Source organism: Oncorhynchus masou, unplaced genomic scaffold (genome assembly GCF_036934945.1).
Source record: "Oncorhynchus masou masou isolate Uvic2021 unplaced genomic scaffold, UVic_Omas_1.1 unplaced_scaffold_5354, whole genome shotgun sequence".
In the NCBI taxonomy this organism is placed as follows: domain Eukaryota; kingdom Metazoa; phylum Chordata; class Actinopteri; order Salmoniformes; family Salmonidae; genus Oncorhynchus; species Oncorhynchus masou.
The window spans coordinates 4,226-22,323 of NW_027011764.1; the positions used below are offsets into that span (position 1 = coordinate 4,226).

General features: G+C 45.9%; 1 pseudogene; it reads right to left on the minus strand.

The window, feature by feature from the left end:
• Positions 1-209: 209 nt before the first annotated feature.
• Positions 210-15,660, minus strand: LOC135535945 (probable acyl-CoA dehydrogenase 6; annotated as a pseudogene).
• Positions 15,661-18,098: the final 2,438 nt, after the last annotated feature.

Genomic DNA, 18,098 nt, shown 5'->3' on the forward strand with positions numbered 1-18,098 from the left:
ACAAACATCTTGTTTATTTGTTTTGAGGAATAAATTAGGGTGTGCGCTCACTTCAAACATTTCCTGTCCCATCTACAGAGACTGTTCATCTCCACTGCACACTGTTCTCCCGTTAACTGATGTAAAATGTTTTATATGTAAATCAACATGGATGTTTTGGATTTGACGCTCCAGAGTTTGATACTTTTCTCAACAATTGTTTCAAAAGATTGAGGTATATAGCGCTTCATTTATTTTACACCACGGTACATACTATTCATTGTATTCCTAAGACTATCTACAAAAACTTGATCTTAGACATTGATTACATATCCCCTCCACAATACACAAACAAATGCACAACTACTGTAGGACCGCAGTTTTCAATTGTCATAAAGAAATTAATGGAACGAAATCTAAGGCATGTTTCCCCAGAATGGAAACATGGAGGCACTATTTGAAAAACATTCCTGACTGGCCCTGTAGTACAGTACATGCATTTTCATAAATTAAGTGCAACACAGCGGTTAAATTGATTAACAAATTAAAATCTTAAACTGCAATTATGATGTGTTCATTAAATTCCAGAAAATGGTACTGTTCCTTTTGGAACTCCCCTTCATGGACTGGATAGGTGTAAGCAATATGGCATAAACTAAGAGGTATCACTTCCACCTATCCAGTCATTATAGAGAAGCATAGGAATGGGAACAATGTTCTGGATTGAGGTGCAGCACAAGGGAAAGCCATACTGGCACTGTGACATCACTTCTTGGGTAGGGTGTCCATGTACTTGCAGATGATCGACAGCATGACCTCATCAGCGCATCCACCAATGGACGGTAACCTGGCGTCTCTTAAGTATTTAAACAAGACAATGAAAAGCGCAAAATCGACAAATGAACACTGAGCTCATTCAATGACAGCTATTACCTCATGCCGCATTCTTAAAAACCATGAAAGCCACATGAATTTTGTGCGACAATAGGGACTCGTTTCTGATTAGATGCTTGAATTAGGTTTAATTTCTTGAGCAAAATTACCAATCTGAATATCCAGAATGTTTGTGGAATTAACTAGTATTGAAAGTCAACTCTTTGCAGTGAAAAAACAGCACCGTTGCATAACTGTATTGACTCAAATGGAAGCTCAATTGGCTATGAACTTACCGTACATGAATATCCTCCTTAAACTATCCATCTGCATATACATAGTATTTGTATATAGCAAGGTTCTGTGGATGTGATGAAACAGAGACCTTTTAACTGACCCATAGTGGCATTAAGACCTGCCCTTTGACCCCCAGATGCCAGATCATAACATGTCTCAAATAGCACCCTATTCCCTATATAGTTCACTACTTTTAACCAGGGCCCATCAGGCTCTGGCCAAAGTAGTGGACAAATAGGGAGCCATTTGGGATGCAGACCATCTAATGTCTTCATTTGCTACGCCACTGGGTGTCACTGTAATTAGACTACAGTAGTATCAACCGTGGTTGATTAGTGTACTACTACTGTACGAATGGCATCATCTGATCAGTGAAAGGACAACATATATACCAGTGGGTTAAATAAACTCCTTTTGAGTTTGCTAATACTTTATTTGCACATCTCCTGATAATACACAAAACAAAACTATAAACGCAACATGTAAAGTGTTGGTCCGGTGTTTCATGAGCTGAAATAAAAGATCCCAGAAATGTTCCATACGCACAAAAAGCGTATTTCTTTCAAATTGTGTGCACAAATTTGTTTACATCCCTGTTAGTGAGCATTTCTCCTTTGCAAAGATAATCTGTCCACCTGACAGGTGTGCCATATCAAGAAGCTGATTAAACAGCATGCTCATTAAACAGTTGCACCTTGTGCTGGGAACAATAAAAGGCCACTAAAATGTGCAGTTTTGTCACAACACGATGCCACAGATGTCTCACGTTTTGAGGGAGCATGAAATTGGTATGCTGACTGCAGGAATGTCCACCAGAGTTGTTGCCATATCATTTAATGTTAATTTCTCTACTATAAGCCGCCTTCAATGTCGTTTTAGAGAATTTGGCAGTACGCTCAACAGGCCTCACAAATGCAGACCACGTGTATGGTGTTGTGTGGATGAGCGGTTTGCTGATGTCAACGTTGTAAACCGAATGCCCCATGGTGGCTGTGTGGTTATGGCATGGGAAGGCCTAAGGTACGGACAACGAACACAATTGCATTTTATCAATGGCGATTTGAATGCACAGAGATACTGTGATGAGATCCTAAGGCCCGTTGTCATGCCATTCATCTGCCCCCATCACCTCATGTTTCAGCATGATAATGCACGTCCCCATGTCGCAAGGATCTGTACACAATTACTGGAAGCTGAAAATGTCCCAGTTCTTCCATTGCCTGTATACTCACCGGACATGTCACTCATTAAGCATGTTTGGGATGCTCTGGAACGACGTGTACAATAGTGCGTTCCAGTTCCCACCAATATCCAGCAACTTCGCACAGCCATTTAAGAGGAGTGGGACAACATTCCACAATCAACAGCCTGATCAACTCTATATAAAGGAGATGTATCGTGCTGCATGAGGAAAACGGAGGTCACAGCAGATACTGACTGGTTTTCTGATCAACACCCCTACCTTAAAAAAAGAAGGTATCTCTATTCCCAGTCATATGAAATCCATAGATTAGGGCCAAATGAATTTATTTCAATTGACTGATTTCTTTATATGAACTGTAACTCAGTAAAATCTTTGAAATTGTTGAATGTTGTGTTTACATTTTTGTTAAGCATATTTTATACTTTAATAAATATATGAATGAATGATAAAATATACATTATATAAAGTTCATGAATAGTTAGCAAACTAAATATTTAGTAATGTTTATGACAAGCTTATAAGCAGAACGTGTAACCTTCACAATGTGTCGCAGAGTTTATTCAGTGCTTTAACGAAGGAGCTTGCTCCAAAACACATCTGCAATAAACATCATTGAAAGGAACTAAGCTGCTGTCCTGAGCCTCTTTTAGGAGTTTCTTCTTCTCCACTCACCTGTAAAACCTGCTGACCAGGACATCGCTGGTGAAGCCCATCCCTCCCCCAGTACTGCAGGGCAGCTGTCCCCACCTCCCTGGATAGACGGCCTGCCTTCAGCTTAGCCATGGACGCCAGCTTAGTCACATCGTTGCCCTTGATGTACAGAGCTGGAAATGGGAGACAGGGAAGAGGTTGATGCCAAGATTTAGGATGTGTTTCACTCAAGTCCTAAACTGATATTACTTACTGATATTATTGTCATTGATCTTTAATGTCAGATCAGTTCAGAGGAGGGAATGGGAGAATTGGGACGTGGACAGTGTCTATTTGTGCCAAACAGATGCCTCTAGTCCCTATATAATGAAGCAATTAACAGCTGCACTAGTGCATTGAAGCTACTGCCTGGTAAAGTGGTTGAGCATTAGTTAAAACCCCTCAAAGGCCATGGAACACGGCCAACAGCCAGATGTGTCCAGTCTCCTGACAATGACCATTATTAGATGATTGTCACGCCCTGGTCGAAGTATATTATGTTTGTCTTCATTTATTTGGTCAGGCCAGGGTGTGACATGGGTTATTGTGGTGTGTTTTTGTCTTGGGTTTTTGTGGGGTGTCTAGCATAGTCTATGGCTGCCTGAGGCGGTTCTCAATCAGAGTCAGGTGATTATCGTTGTCTCTGATTGGGAACCATATTTAGGCAGCCATATTCTTTGAGTATTTCATGGGTAATTGTTCCTGTCTCTGTGTTTGTAGTCACCAGATAGGCTGTATAGGTTTTCACGTTCCGTTTGTTGTTTTGTATATTTAAGTTATTTCATGTCGAGTCATTTTTCATTAAAGAACATGAGTAACCACCACGCTGCATTTTGGTCCACTTCTCCTTCTACAGACGAACGCCTTTACAATGATGTGTTGTGTTACTGGCCTAGATTTGAAAGTTTACAGCTCATTATTATGAATCATACATAGGCTGCACTTAACTGATTGTATTTATCTGGCAGTGTTGGAGAGTAGTGAACTACATGTAGTTCAACTAGTAACTTAACTACATTTTGCAGTAGCTAGTTCTAAATTCTAATCTTTGTATTGTTTTTAGTTTTAGTTACTTTTTTTTGCCATGCAGCGTTGCAGCTAACTACTGGAATTACACACTAATGTTTCTGCCAAAATAATAGAAAATATGGGAACAGTAGGCAAAAATGTCCTTTCTTTTTCTGGCATCAGACCTTCACAATTCACACTTGAAACATTCTGTTAACATCTGACTCCAAAGTGACCTGTTCTTGCAATTTGTAGTCGATTATATAAATATATGATTATTTGTCACAAAGTATGTCGTGAACTACTTATTCTAAATACCTTAAGTTTAGTAAACTATATTTTTCTTAAGGGTAGTTTTAGTTTAACTTTACTTCTTCCAGTGTGAAGTAATTGATAGCATGGTAAACTGTATTTTCAGAGTAGCTTCCCTAACATATATCTGGCTGGTCTTTAATGTGTCCACAAGGCCAAGCTGCAAACAACATTTCCCCATAGAAATCAGTACAGGTGTTAGTACCAAATAGCACCATATTCCCTATGTAGTGCACTACATTGACCATTGACTTTGTGCCCTTGTGAAAAGTAATGCACCACATAGGGAATGGAGTGACATTTGGGATGCAGACATGATCTTATCTTGAGTAGACCCACCTGTAGAGCGATGGAGGAGGGAACGCAGCAGCTCGATCTCTGTCTCCAGCTCAGCCAGTCTGAAGTGGACTGACTGGTGGTAGAGAAGAGGCATCTTGAAGATCTTCCTCTGTCTGGTGTACTGAATGGTCTCCTGGATGATGTTGTCCATCATGGTTAGAACTGAACAGGAAATAAACGGTAGTATAGAGAATTATTTTGTTTACAAGCAAACGTCAAGTTCGAGTTATGCGTAACTACGCAACTCCATACCAACAAGCTCTGTAGTAGCAGGATAGCTAACGCTAAAGTCTGGACCTTGACAAACTCAACAGTGAGTGAGTGATGACCATGAAAACATGCAAGACTGATGGCTATACTTATGTTTAACAAGTATATTATTCTTCTGGCTTTATCTAGCTCTATTTGTGATATTTTACCTTGGCTGGCTGGCTTGCTAGGTAATCAATCTATGATAACATCTGAGATGACCATCTGAATATGTGTTTGTTTACTTGCATGAGCTGCATTTGAAGTTGTGTGTGATCGTATCCACTGCTACGTTAACAAAGAGCTTTCTGATTCCGAACTGCACGTGCAACTTTTCATGCCGTGGCAGAGAAATGGCTCTATATAGATGCTGTTTGTCGTTTGTGTTACAGAGGGTGGGATGGGCAGGGGCTGTAAACTATTTACTGTGTGGGGAAGTTCATGTCCTTTTTTTTGCACCTCAAAGGGTATCACTAGTTTAACTTGAAGTGGATGGATGATACAAGTTGATGGAGTCATATAGTGATTCATCAGTGTGGGTATGTGTATCTGTGTGTGTGTTTGTGTGATGACCCCAGGAAGAGTAGCTGCTGCTTTTGCAACAGCTAATGGGGATCCTAATAAAATACAACAACAAAAATACCAAAAGGCTAACAACCTACTCAGACAGACTGTTATCAAGCCCAGACTAAATTAACTGGGATATAACAAGCAGGAAGCTTTCAAGAACTTCCCGTCACCATCAATGAGATATTCCATCTTATTTATTTGCTAAAGACCTTTTATTTACACTGGCTGACTCATCCCCTCCCATCCCCTCCTGACCAATGAGGGTCTTGCAAGGCACGCGCACGTCATCAAAGAAGACCTCTGCTGTGTCAGAAGACCTCATCCCCATCTTGTCGATCTTGCGGGCGATGTGAACCCCTGTGAGGGACAGCAAAGAGTGGCGTCATCATGTGTGTCTTGGCTGGGATACCAGAGGCCATCCGGTAGCTCCCTAATGGAGTCTTAACAAATTATAACACTGTCTGGAGATTATAATAATCCCTTGATCTTGGACATTGACTTCTGCACAGAACACTGAAAATGTTGTGAGTAATCAGAGGTATTACTAAAATGTGAATATAAATGTAATCATCTATACTTGATAGATCCCAACTTGAAATCGGCTAAATGCATGTATTGATGTGAGATGGAGAGCAGCAGGTAGCCTAGCGGTTAAGAGCATTCGGCCAATAACAGAAAGGTCGCTTTGGTCGATTCCCAGAGCCAACTAGGTGAAAAGTCGATGTGCCCTTGAGCAAGGCACTTAACCTTAAAATGGGAGCTTAGCACAAATTCTAACAGAATCTCAAATTAGGATTTGGCCCTCAACAATAGCCCGCTTTCAATTTCAGAACATAAGGTCAATAACTGGAGATGAAGCTATTGACGATTGGAGAGTTTTTGTAGACTAAGTATATATAATTGTGTCTCACCAGGAGAGTTCATAGGCAGACAGATGAGGGACTTGTTCTTGTGAGACGGACCGTCACTGGTGTTGGCCAGGAGACACATCCAGTCAGCCTGGGTGCCGTTAGTGGTCCACATCTTACCACCGTTCACCACATACTCATCCCCTTCACGCACCGCGTTCGTCTTGATGGCTGAGAGAGAAAAAAAATATGACTTGTTCTATAGAACAACCTTTTCCAAACAACTGTGGCCCACTCCTGTCTTAACAAACAGCCCAAAATGAATCACACTATGGGGAACACTACTGTAGTTAAGAGATACAATTTCCATGAGGACAGATCAGTATAAAACATATCCAGAAATGTTCCAAACGCACAAAAAGGTTATTTATCTCAAATGTTGTGCGCAAGTTTGTTTACATCCCTCTTAGTGAGCATTTCTCCTTTGCCAAGATAATCCACCTGCCCGGTGTGGCATATCAAGAAGCTGATTAAACAGCATGATCATTACACAGGTCAAATCAAATCAAATTTTATTTGTCACATACACATGGTTAGCAGATGTTAATGCGAGTGTAGCGAAATGCTTGTGCTTCTAGTTCCGACAATGCAGTAATAACCAACAAGTAATCTAACAATTCCAAAACGAATTTCTTATACACAGTGTAAGGGGATAAAGAATATGTACATAAAGATATGAATGAGTGATGGTGCAGAGCAGCATAGGCAAGATACAGTAGATGGTATCGAGTACAGTATATACATATGAGATGAGTATGTAAACAAAGTGGCATAGTTAAAGTGACTAGTGATTCATGTATTACATAAGGATGCTGTCATGTCTTGTTATGTCTGTTCCTGTCCTTTCTCTTCACTCTGTCTCTCTCTGCTGGTCTTATTAGGTTACCTTCTCTGTCTCTCATTCTTCAGCTGTTCTACATCTCCCCTAACTAGCTCATTCACTCTGTCCCACCTGTTCTCTCTTCCCCCTCTGATTAGGTCTCTATTTCTCTCTCTGTTCCTGCTACTTTCGGTGTCTGATTCTTGTTTGTGTTTTTGATGCCAGAAGCAAGCTGTCGTCCCGTTTGCTTCCACCTTGTCCTATCCTGTCGGAGTCTGCCTGGCAGGTGCATCCTGCATTATACTAACGTTCTTTTTGTTACATTGACTACGTTGGAAGAGGATTTATGCCATTCCTGTTTTTCATTAAAGAACTCTGTTTTCTGTTAAAACCGCTTTTGGGTCTTCACTCAAGTACATAACAGAAGAATCAGACCAAGAATGGACCCAGCGGCTCCGGACCCTTTCACTCCGCCGTCGAGATCCAGGGAGCGATGCTAGGCAGACACGAGGAGGAATTGTCTGCTGCTCGACATGCCGTTGAGACCCTGGCCGTCCAAGTCTCCGACCTCACAAGACAGGTTCACCAACTCCACCTCGATCCACCGCCCACTTCCAGGGTTTCCGAGTCTCCGGAGCCCAGGATCAACAACCCGCCGTGTTACTCTGGGGAGCCCACTGAGTGCCGCTCATTCCTCACTCAGTGTGATGTGGTGTTCTCTCTCCAGCCCAACACTTACTCCAGGAGCGCAGCCCGCATCGCCTACGTCATTTCTCTCCTTACCGGACGGGCGCGTGAGTGGGGCACGGCAATCTGGGAGGCGAGGGGCTGAGTGTATTAACCAGTATCAGGACTTTAAGGAGGAGATGATACGGGTTTTTGACCGTTCTGTTTTTGGGGAGGAGGCTTCCAGGGCCCTGTCTTCCCTATGTCAGGGGAATCGATCCATAACGGATTATTCTATTGAGTTTCGCACTCTCGCTGCCTCTAGTGACTGGAACGAGCCGGCTTTGCTCGCTCGTTTTCTGGAGGGTCTCCTCGTCGAGGTTAAGGATGAGATCCTCTCCCGGGAGGTTCCTTCCAGTCTGGACTCCTTAATAGCTCTCGCTATTCGCATAGAGCGACGGTTTGATCTTCGTCGCCGAGCTCGTGAAAGGAGCTCGCGTTCTCCGTTGCCCCCTCTCCACATCACTGCCACCTGCCGCATCACTGCCACCCTCCTCCGCCGGCTCGGATGCTGAGCCTATGCAGCTGGGGGTATCCGCATCTCGGCCAAGGAGAAGGAACGGAGAATCACCAATCGCCTCTGTCTCTACTGCGGCTCCGCTGGTCATTTTGTCACCTCATGTCCAGTAAAAGCCAGAGCTCATCAGTAAGAGGAGGGCTACTGGTGAGCGCAACTTACTCAGGCCTCTCCTTCTGGATAACGCACTACCTTTCCGGTCCATCTCCGCTGGCCCGGTTCATCTGCTTCCTGCAGTGCCTTGATAGACTCTGGGGCGGAGGGCTGTTTTATGGACGAGACCTGGGCTCGGGAACATGACATTCCTCTCAGACAGTTAGGGGAGCCCACGGCCTTGTTCGCTTTAGATGGTAGTTCTCCCCAAGATTCAGCGTGAGACGCTGCCTTTAACCCTCACTGTCTCTGGTAATCATAGCGAAACCATTTTTTTTTAATTTTTCGTTCACCTTTTACACCTGTTGTTTTGGGTCATCCTGGCTAGTGCGCCATAACCCTTCTATTAATTGGTCTAGTAATACTATCCTATCCTGGAATGTTTCTTGTCATGTGACCTGTTTAATGTCTGCTATCCCTCCTGTTTCCTCTGTCTCTTCTTCACAGGAGGAGCCTGGCGATTTGACAGGGTGCCGGAGGAGTATCACGATCTGCGCACGGTGTTCAGTCGTTCCAAGGCCACTTCTCTCCTCCACACCGGTCGTATGACTGTAGTATTGATCTCCTTCCGGGAACTACTCCCCCGGGGTAGATTATACTCTCTGTCGGCTCCCGAACGTAAGGCTCTCGAGGATTATTTGTCGGTTTCGCTCGACGCCGGTACCATAGTCTCCTCCTCCTCTCCCGCCGGAGCGGGGTTTTTTTTTGTTCAGAAGAAGGACGGGTCCCTGCGCCCATGCGTGGATTATCGAGGGCTGAATGACATAACAGTTAAGAATCGTTATCCGCTTCCTCTTATGTCTTCAGCCTTCGAGATCCTGCAGGGAGCCAGGTTTTTCACCAAATTGGACCTTCGTAACGCCTACCATCTCGTGCGCATCAGGGAGGGGGACGAGTGGAAGACGGCGTTTAACACTCCGTTAGGGCACTTTGAATACCGGGTTCTTCCTTTCGGCCTCGTTAACGCTCCAGCTGTCTTTCAGGCACTAGTTAACGACGTCCTGAGAGACATGCTGAACATTTTTGTTTTCGTTTACATGGACGATATCCTGATTTTTTCACCGTCTCTCTCGATTCATGTTCAGCACGTGCGACGCGTCCCCTCCAGCGCCTTTTGGAGAACTGTCTTTATGTGAAGGCTGAGAAGTGCACTTTTCATGCCGCCTCTGTCCCTTTCTCGGTTCCGTTATTTCCGCTGAGGGCATTAAGATGGATCCCGCTAAGGTCCAGGCTGTCATTGATTGGCCCGTTCCTAAGTCACGCGTCGAGCTGCAGCGCTTTCTGGGCTTCGCTAATTTCTATCGTCGTTTCATCCGTAATTTCGGTCAGGTGGCAGCTCCCCTCACAGCCCTTACTTCTGTTAAAACGTGCTTTAAGTGGTCCGTTTCCGCCCAGGGAGCTTTTGATCTTCTTAAGAATCGTTTTACATCCGCACCTATTCTTGTTACACCTGACATCTCTAGTCAGTTTTGTTGTTGAGGTTGACGCGTCAGAGGTGGGCGTGGGAGCCATTCTTTCTCAGCGCTCTCTCTCTGACGGCAAGGTCCATCCTTGCGCGTTTTTTCTCATCGCTTATCGCCGTCAGAACGTAACTATGATGTTGGTAATCGTGAACTGCTCGCCATCCGCTTAGCCCTAGGCGAATGGCGACAGTGGTTGGAGGCGACCGTTCCTTTTGTCGTTTGGACTGACCATAGGAACCTTGAGTACATCCGTTCAGCCAAACGACTTAATGCGCGTCAGGCTCGTTGGGCTCTGTTTTTCGCTCGTTTCGAGTTTGTTATTTCTTATCGTCCGGGCTCAAAAACACCAAGCCTGATGCTTTATCTCGTCTCTTCAGTTCTTCTGAGGTCTCCACCGACCCGAGGGGATTCTCCCGACGGGCGTGTTGTCGGGTTGACTGTCTGGGAATTGAGAGGCAGGTAAAGCAAGCACTCGCTCACACTCCGTCGCCGCGAGCTTGTCCTAGGAACCTTCTGTTCGTTCCCGTTCCTACTCGTCCGGCCGTTCTTCAGTGGGCCCACTCTGCCAAGTTAGCCGGCCACCCGGCGTTCGGGGTACGCTCGCTTCCATTCGCAGCGTTTCTGGTGGCCCACTCGGGAACGTGACGCGCGTCGATTTGTCGCCGCTTGTTCGGTCTGCGCGCAGACTAAATCTGGGAACTCTCCTCCTGCCGGCCGCCTCAGACCGCTTCCCATTCCCTCTCGACCGTGGTCTCACATCGCTTTAGATTTTATCACCGGACTGCCTTCATCAGCGGGGAAGACAGTTATTCTTACGGTTGTCGATAGATTCTCTAAGGCGGCTCATTTCATTCCTCTCACTAAGCTCCCTTCTGCTAAGGAGACGGCTCAGATCATTATCGAGAATGTTTTCCGAATTCATGGCCTTCCGTCTGACGTCGTTTCCGACAGAGGCCCGCAGTTCACGTCTCAATTTTGGAGGGAGTTTTGCCATTTGATTGGGGCTTCCGTCAGTCTCTCGTCCGGCTTTCATCCCCAGTCTAACGGTCAAGCCGAACGGGCCAATCAGACTGTTGGTCGCATTTTACGCAGTCTTTCTTTTCGTAACCCTGCGTCTTGGTCAGAACAGCTCCCCTGGGCAGAGTACGCCCACAACTCGCTTCCCTCGTCTGCTACCGGTCTATCTCCTTTTCAGAGTAGCCTCGGGTACCAGCCTCCGCTGTTCTCATCTCAGCTCGCCGAGTCCTGCGTCCCCTCCGCTCAGGCTTTTGTCCAGCGTTGCGAGCGCACCTGGAAGGGGGGTCAGGTCGGCACTTTGCCGTAATAGGGCGCAGACTGTGAGGGCCGCTAATAAGCGTAGGGACCAAGAGTCCTAGATATTGTTGCGGTCAGAGAGTATGGCTCTCCACTCAGAACCTTCCCCTTAAGACAGCTTCTCGCAAGTTGGCCCCGCGGTTCATTGGTCCGTTCCGTATTTCTCAGGTCATTAATCCTGTCGCAGTGCGACTTCTTCTCCCGCGCTATCTTCGTCGCGTTCACCCGGTCTTCCATGTCTCCTGTGTTAAGCCCGTTCTTCGTGCCCCCGCTTGTCCCTCCCCCCCCCATCCTTGTCGAGGGCGCACCCATCTACAGGGTTCGTAAGATTTTGGACATGCGCCCTCGGGGCCGTGGTCATCAGTACCTAGTGGATTGGGAGGGGTACGGTCCTGAGGAGAGGAGTTGGGTTCCCTCTCGGGACGTGCTGGACCGTTCGCTGATCGATGATTTCCTCCGTTGCCGCCAGGTTTCCTCCTCGAGTGCGCCAGGAGGCGCTCGGTGAGTGGGGGGTACTGTCATGTCTTGTTATGTCTGTTCCTGTCCTTTCTCTTCACTCTGTCTCTCTCTGCTGGTCTTATTAGGTTACCTTCTCTGTCTCTCATTCTTCAGCTGTTCTACATCTCCCCTAACTAGCTCATTCACTCTGTCCCACCTGTTCTCTCTTCCCCCTCTGATTAGGTCTCTATTTCTCTCTCTGTTCCTGCTACTTTCGGTGTCTGATTCTTGTTTGTGTTTTTGATGCCAGAAGCAAGCTGTCGTCCCGTTTGCTTCCACCTTGTCCTATCCTGTCGGAGTCTGCCTGGCAGGTGCATCCTGCATTATACTAACGTTCTTTTTGTTACATTGACTACGTTGGAAGAGGATTTATGCCATTCCTGTTTTTCATTAAAGAACTCTGTTTTCTGTTAAAACCGCTTTTGGGTCTTCACTCAAGTACATAACAGATGCAGTAGATGATATAGAGTACAGTATATACGTATACATATGAGATGAATAATGTAGGGTATGTAAACATTATATTAGGTAGCATTGTTTAAAGTGGCTAGTGATATATTTTACATCATCTCCCATCAATTCCCATTATTAAAGTGGCTGGAGTTGAGTCAGTGTTTTGGCAGCAGCCACTCAATGTTAGTGGTTGCTGTTTAACAGTCTGATGGCCTTGAGATAGAAGCTGTTTTTCAGTCTCTCGGTCCCAGCTTTGATGCACCTGTACTGACCTTGCCTTCTGGATGATAGCGGGGTGAACATGCAGTGGCTCGGGTGGGTGTTGTCCTTGATGATCTTTATGGCCTTCCTGTAACATCGGGTGGTGTAGGTGTCCTGGAGGGCAGGTAGTTTGCCCCCGGTGATGCGTTGTGCAGACCTCACTACCCTCTGGAGAGACTTACGGTTGTGGGCGGAGCAGTTGCCGTACCAGGCGGTGATACAGCCCGCCAGGATGCTCTCGATTGTGCATCTGTAGAAGTTTGTGAGTGTTTTTGGTGACAAGCCGAATTTCTTCAGCCTCCTGAGGTTAAAGAGGCGCTGCTGCGCCTTCTTCACGATGCTGTCTGTGTGAGTGGACCAATTCAGTTTGTCTGTGATGTGTATGTCGAGGAACTTAAAACTTACAACCCTCTCCACTACTGTTCAATCGATGTGGATATGGGGGTGTTCCCTCTGCTGTTTCCTGAAGTCCACAAGCATCTCCTTAGTTTTGTTGACGTTGAGTGTGAGGTTATTTTCCTGACACCACACTCCGAGGGCCCTCACCTCCTCCCTGTAGGCCGTCTCGTCGTTGTTGGTAATCAAGCCTACCACTGTTGTACTTTTCTACCTGTTTCCTCCAGCATCTTCACAAGGTTGTTTGCTGTTGTTCTGGGATTGATTTGCACTTTTAGCGCCAAAGTACGTTCATCTCCAGGAGACAGAACACGTCTCCTTTCTGAGCGGTATGACGGCTGTGTGGCCCCTGGTGTTTATACTTGCGCGGTATCTCACCCCCCTTAAATGATTTAGATGCACTATTGTAAAGTGGCTGTTCCACTGATGTCAGAAGGTGAATTCACCAATTTGTAAGTCGCTCTGGATAAGAGCGTCTGCTAAATGACTTAAATGTAAATGTAAATGTTGTGTTGTCCGCAAACTTGATGATTGAGTTGGAGGCGTGCGTGGCCGCGCAGTCGTGGGTGAACAGGGAGTACAGGAGAGGGCTCAGAACGCACCCTTGTGGGGCCCCAGTGTTGAGGATCAGCGGGGTGGAGATGTTGTTGCCTACCCTCACCACCTGGGGGCGGCCCGCCAGGAAGTCCAGTACACAGTTGCACAGGGCGGGGTCGAGACCCAGGGTCTCGAGCTTGATGACGAGCTTGGAGGGTACTATGGTGTTAAATGCCGAGCTGTAGTCGATGAACAGCATTCTCATATCGGTATTCCTCTTGTCCAGATGGGTTAGGGCAGTGGTTGAGATTGCGTCGTCTGTGGACCTATTTGGGCGGTAAGCAAATTGGAGTGGGTCTAGGGTGTCAGGTAGTGTGGAGGTGATATGGTACTTGACTTGTCTCTCAAAGCACTTCATGATGACGGAAATGAGTGTTACGGGGGCGGTAGTCGTTTAGCTCAGTTGCCTTAGCTTTCTTGGGAACAATTTTTTTTTAACCTTTTTATTTTACTAGGCAAGTCAGTTAAGAACAAATTCTTATTTTCAATGACCTTGTCAGCTCGGTGGCCCTCTTGAAGCATGTGGGAACAGCAGAATGGTATAGGGATTGATTGAATATGTCCGTAAACACACCAGCCAGCTGGTCTGCGCATGCTCTGAGGGCGCGGCTGGGGATGTCGTCTGGGCCTGCAGCCTTGCGAGGGTTAACACGTTTAAACGTTTTACTCACCTCGGCTGCAGTGAAGGAGAGACCGCATGTTTTCATATGTTTTCGTTGCAGGCCGTGTCAGTGGCACTGTATTGTCCTCAAAGCGGGCAAAAAAGTTATTTAGTCTGCCTGGGAGCGAGACATCTTGGTCCGTGACTTGGCTGGTTTTCTTCCTGTAGTCCGTGATTGACTGTAGACCCTGCCACATACCTCTTGTGTCTGAGCCGTTGAATTGAGATTCTACTTTGTCTCTGTACTGACGCTTAGCTTGTTTGATATCCTTGCGGAGGGAAGAGCTGCACTGTTTGTATTCGGTCATGTTACCAGTCACCTTGCCCTGATTAAAAGCAGTGGTTCGTGCTTTCAGTTTCACGCGAATGCTGCCATCAATCCACGGTTTCTGGTTAGGGAATGTTTTAATCGTTGCTATGGGAACGACATCTTCAACGCACGTTCTAATGAACTCGCACACCGAATCAGCGTATTCGTCAATGTTGTTGTCTGACGCAATACGAAACATGTCCCAGTCCACGTGATGGAAGCAGTCTTGGAGTGTGGAATCAGCTTGGTCGGACCAGCGTTGGACAGACCTCAGCGTGGGAGCTTCTTGTTTTAGTTTCTGTCTGTAGGCAGGGATCAGCAAAATGGAGTCGTGGTCAGCTTTTCCGAAAGGAGGGCGGGGCAGGACCTTATATGCGTCGCGGAAGTTAGAATAACAATGATCCAAGGTTTTGCCAGCCCTGGTAGCGCAATCGATATGCTGATACAATTTAGGGAGTCTTGTTTTCAGATTAGCCTTGTTAAAATCCCCAGCTACAATGAATGCAGCCTAAGGATGTATGGATTCCAGTTTGCAAAGAGTCAAATAAAGTTCATTCAGAGCCATCGATGTGTCTGCTTGGGGGGGAATATATACGGCTGTGATTATAATCGAAGAGAATTCTCTTGGTAGATAATGCGGTCTACATTTGCTTGTGAGGAATTCTAAATTAGGTGAACAGAAGGATTTGAGTTCCTGTATGTTTCTGTGATCACACCACGTCTCGTTAGCCATAAGTCATACGCCCCCGCCCCTCTTCTTACCAGAAAGGTGTTTGTTTCTGTCGGCGCGATGCGTGGAGAAACCTGCTGGCTGCACTGCCTCCGATAGCGTCTCTCCAGTGAGCCATGTTTCCCTGAAGCAAAGAACATTACAGTCTCTGATGTCCCTCTGGAATGCTACCCTTGCTCGGATTTCATCAACCTTGTTGTCAAGAGACTGGGCATTGGCGAGAAGAATGCTAGGGAGTGGTGCACGATGTGCCCGTCTCCGGAGTCTGACCAGAAGACCGCCTCGTTTCCCCCTTTGCGAAGTCGTTTTTTGGGTCGCCGGCTGGGATCCATTCCGTTGTCCTGGTTGAAAGGCAGAACACAGGATCCGCTTCGCGAAAGTCATATTCTTGGTCGTACTGATGGTGAGTTGACGCTGATCTTATATTCAGTAGTTCTTCTCGACTGTATGTAATGAAACCTAAGATGACGTGGGGTACTAATGTAAGAAATAACACGTAAAAAAACAAAAAACTGCATAGTTTCCTAGGAACGCGAAGCGAGGCGGCCATCTCTGTCGGCGCCGGAACAGTACCTTGTGCTGGGTACAATAAAAGGACACACTAAAATTTGCAGTTTTGTCACACAACACAATGCCACAGATGTCTACATTTTGAGGGAACACGCAATTGGCAGGACTGCAGGAATGTCCACCAGAGTTGTTGCCAGAGAATTGAATGTTAATTTCTCTACCATAAGCTGCCTCCAACATTGTTTTAGAGAATTTGGCAGTATGCCTAACCGGCCTCACAACCGCAGACCACGTGTAGCCATGCAAGCCCAGGACCTCCACATCGGATTCTTCACCTGCAGGATCATCTGAGACCGGCCACTCGGACAGCTGATGAAACTGAGAAGTATTTCTGTCTGTTTGTAATAAAGCCCTTTTATGGGGAAAAACGCATTCTGATTGGCTGGGCCTGGCTCTCCAGTGGGTGGGCCTATGCCCTCCCAGACACACCCATGGCTGTGCACTTGCTCAGTCATGTGAAATCCATAGATTAGGGCCTAATGAATGTATTTCAATTGACTGATTTCCTCATATGAACTGTAACTCAGTAAAATGGTTGAAATTGTTGTATGTTGCATTTATATTTTTGTTCAATATAGATTCAACCGCGGGAAGATTTCTTCTTGAGCGGATGGTCAGCGTGCCAGAATATAATTACAAATATTTTGTAGACTGCAAATTGACAGCAAGAAGCCCAAACATATTTAACATTTGACTACAACATTTCAAACCCTGCTTACGTTTGTATATGATCACATATACACTATATATGCACAAAAGTATGTGGACACCCCTTCAAATTAGTGGAGTCGGCTACTTCAGCCACACCTGTTGCTGACAGGTGTATAAAGTCAAGCACACAGCCATGCAATCTCCATAGACAAACATTGGCAGTAGAATGGCCTTACTGAAGAGCTCAGTGATTTTTAACATGGCATCGTCATAGGATGCCACCTTTCCAACAAGTCAGTTTGTCAAATTTCTGTCCTGCTAGAGCTTCCCCTGACAATTTTAATTCTGTTGCAATACTTACTACTGAGTTCCAAACTGCCTCTGGAGGCAATGTCAGCATAAGAACTGTTCGTCAGGAGCATCATTAAATGGGTTTCCATGGTCAAGCAGCCGCACACAAGCCTAAGATCACCATGCGCAATGCCAAGCGTCGGCTGGAGCGGTGTAAAGCTCGCTGCCATTGGACTCTGGAGCAGTGGAAACGTGTTCTCTGGAGGGATGAATCATGCTTCCCCTATTTGGCAGTCCGACAGACAAATCTGGGTTTGACAGATTGCCAGGCTACCTGCCCCAATGCATAGTGCCAACTGTAAAGTTTGGTGGAGGAGGAATAATGATCTGAGGCTGTTTTTCATGGTTCAGGCTAGGCCCCTTAATTCCAGTGAAGGGAAATGTTAACTCTATACCATAGAATGACATTCTAGATGTGTTTCCAACTTTGTGGCAACAGTTTGGGGAAGGCAGTTTCCTGTTTCAGCATGACAATGCCCCCAGGCACAAAGCCAGGTCCAGACAGAAATGGTTTGTTGAGATCGTAGTTGAAGAACTTGACGGGCCTGAACAGAGCCCTGACCTCAACACCCATGGGATGAATTGGAACACCGACCGCGAGTCAGGCCTAATCGCCCAACATCAGTGCCCGACCTCACTAATGCTCTTGCAGCTGAATGGAAGCAAGTCCCCGCAGCAATGTTCCAACATCTAGTAGAAAGCCTTCCCAGAAGAGTGGAGGCTGTTACAGCAGCAAAGGGGGGACCAACTCCTTATTAATGCCAATGATTTTGGAAAGAGATGTTTGACGAGCAGGTGTCCACATACACTACAATACTAAAAGTCTCTCTCTATTTTGCGTGGGAATACTTTGGAACAGATTTCCAAAATTAATTGCACTTGGAACCAAATTGCTGGCCTTTCTTCTTTGTCCAACAATAAAAAAAAAATATATATATTTCTCATGCTAAATAAACTTGGGGGGACAAATGAAATCACACGCGTGCCCGCCAGTTGGGGAACCCTAGTATAGATTAACAATTGATTGGTGCCCGATGAGAGCCTGTAGTGATATTACTCTAAACAGAACAGAAATCATTCTTTATTCTCCAAATCAGTGTCGGTGCACAGATAAGCATGCCTTTTCTTCCTGCTTTGAACAAGATGAAACAAGGGAGAAAATATATGTATATATATTTGTTATTTTCATGCTATCATT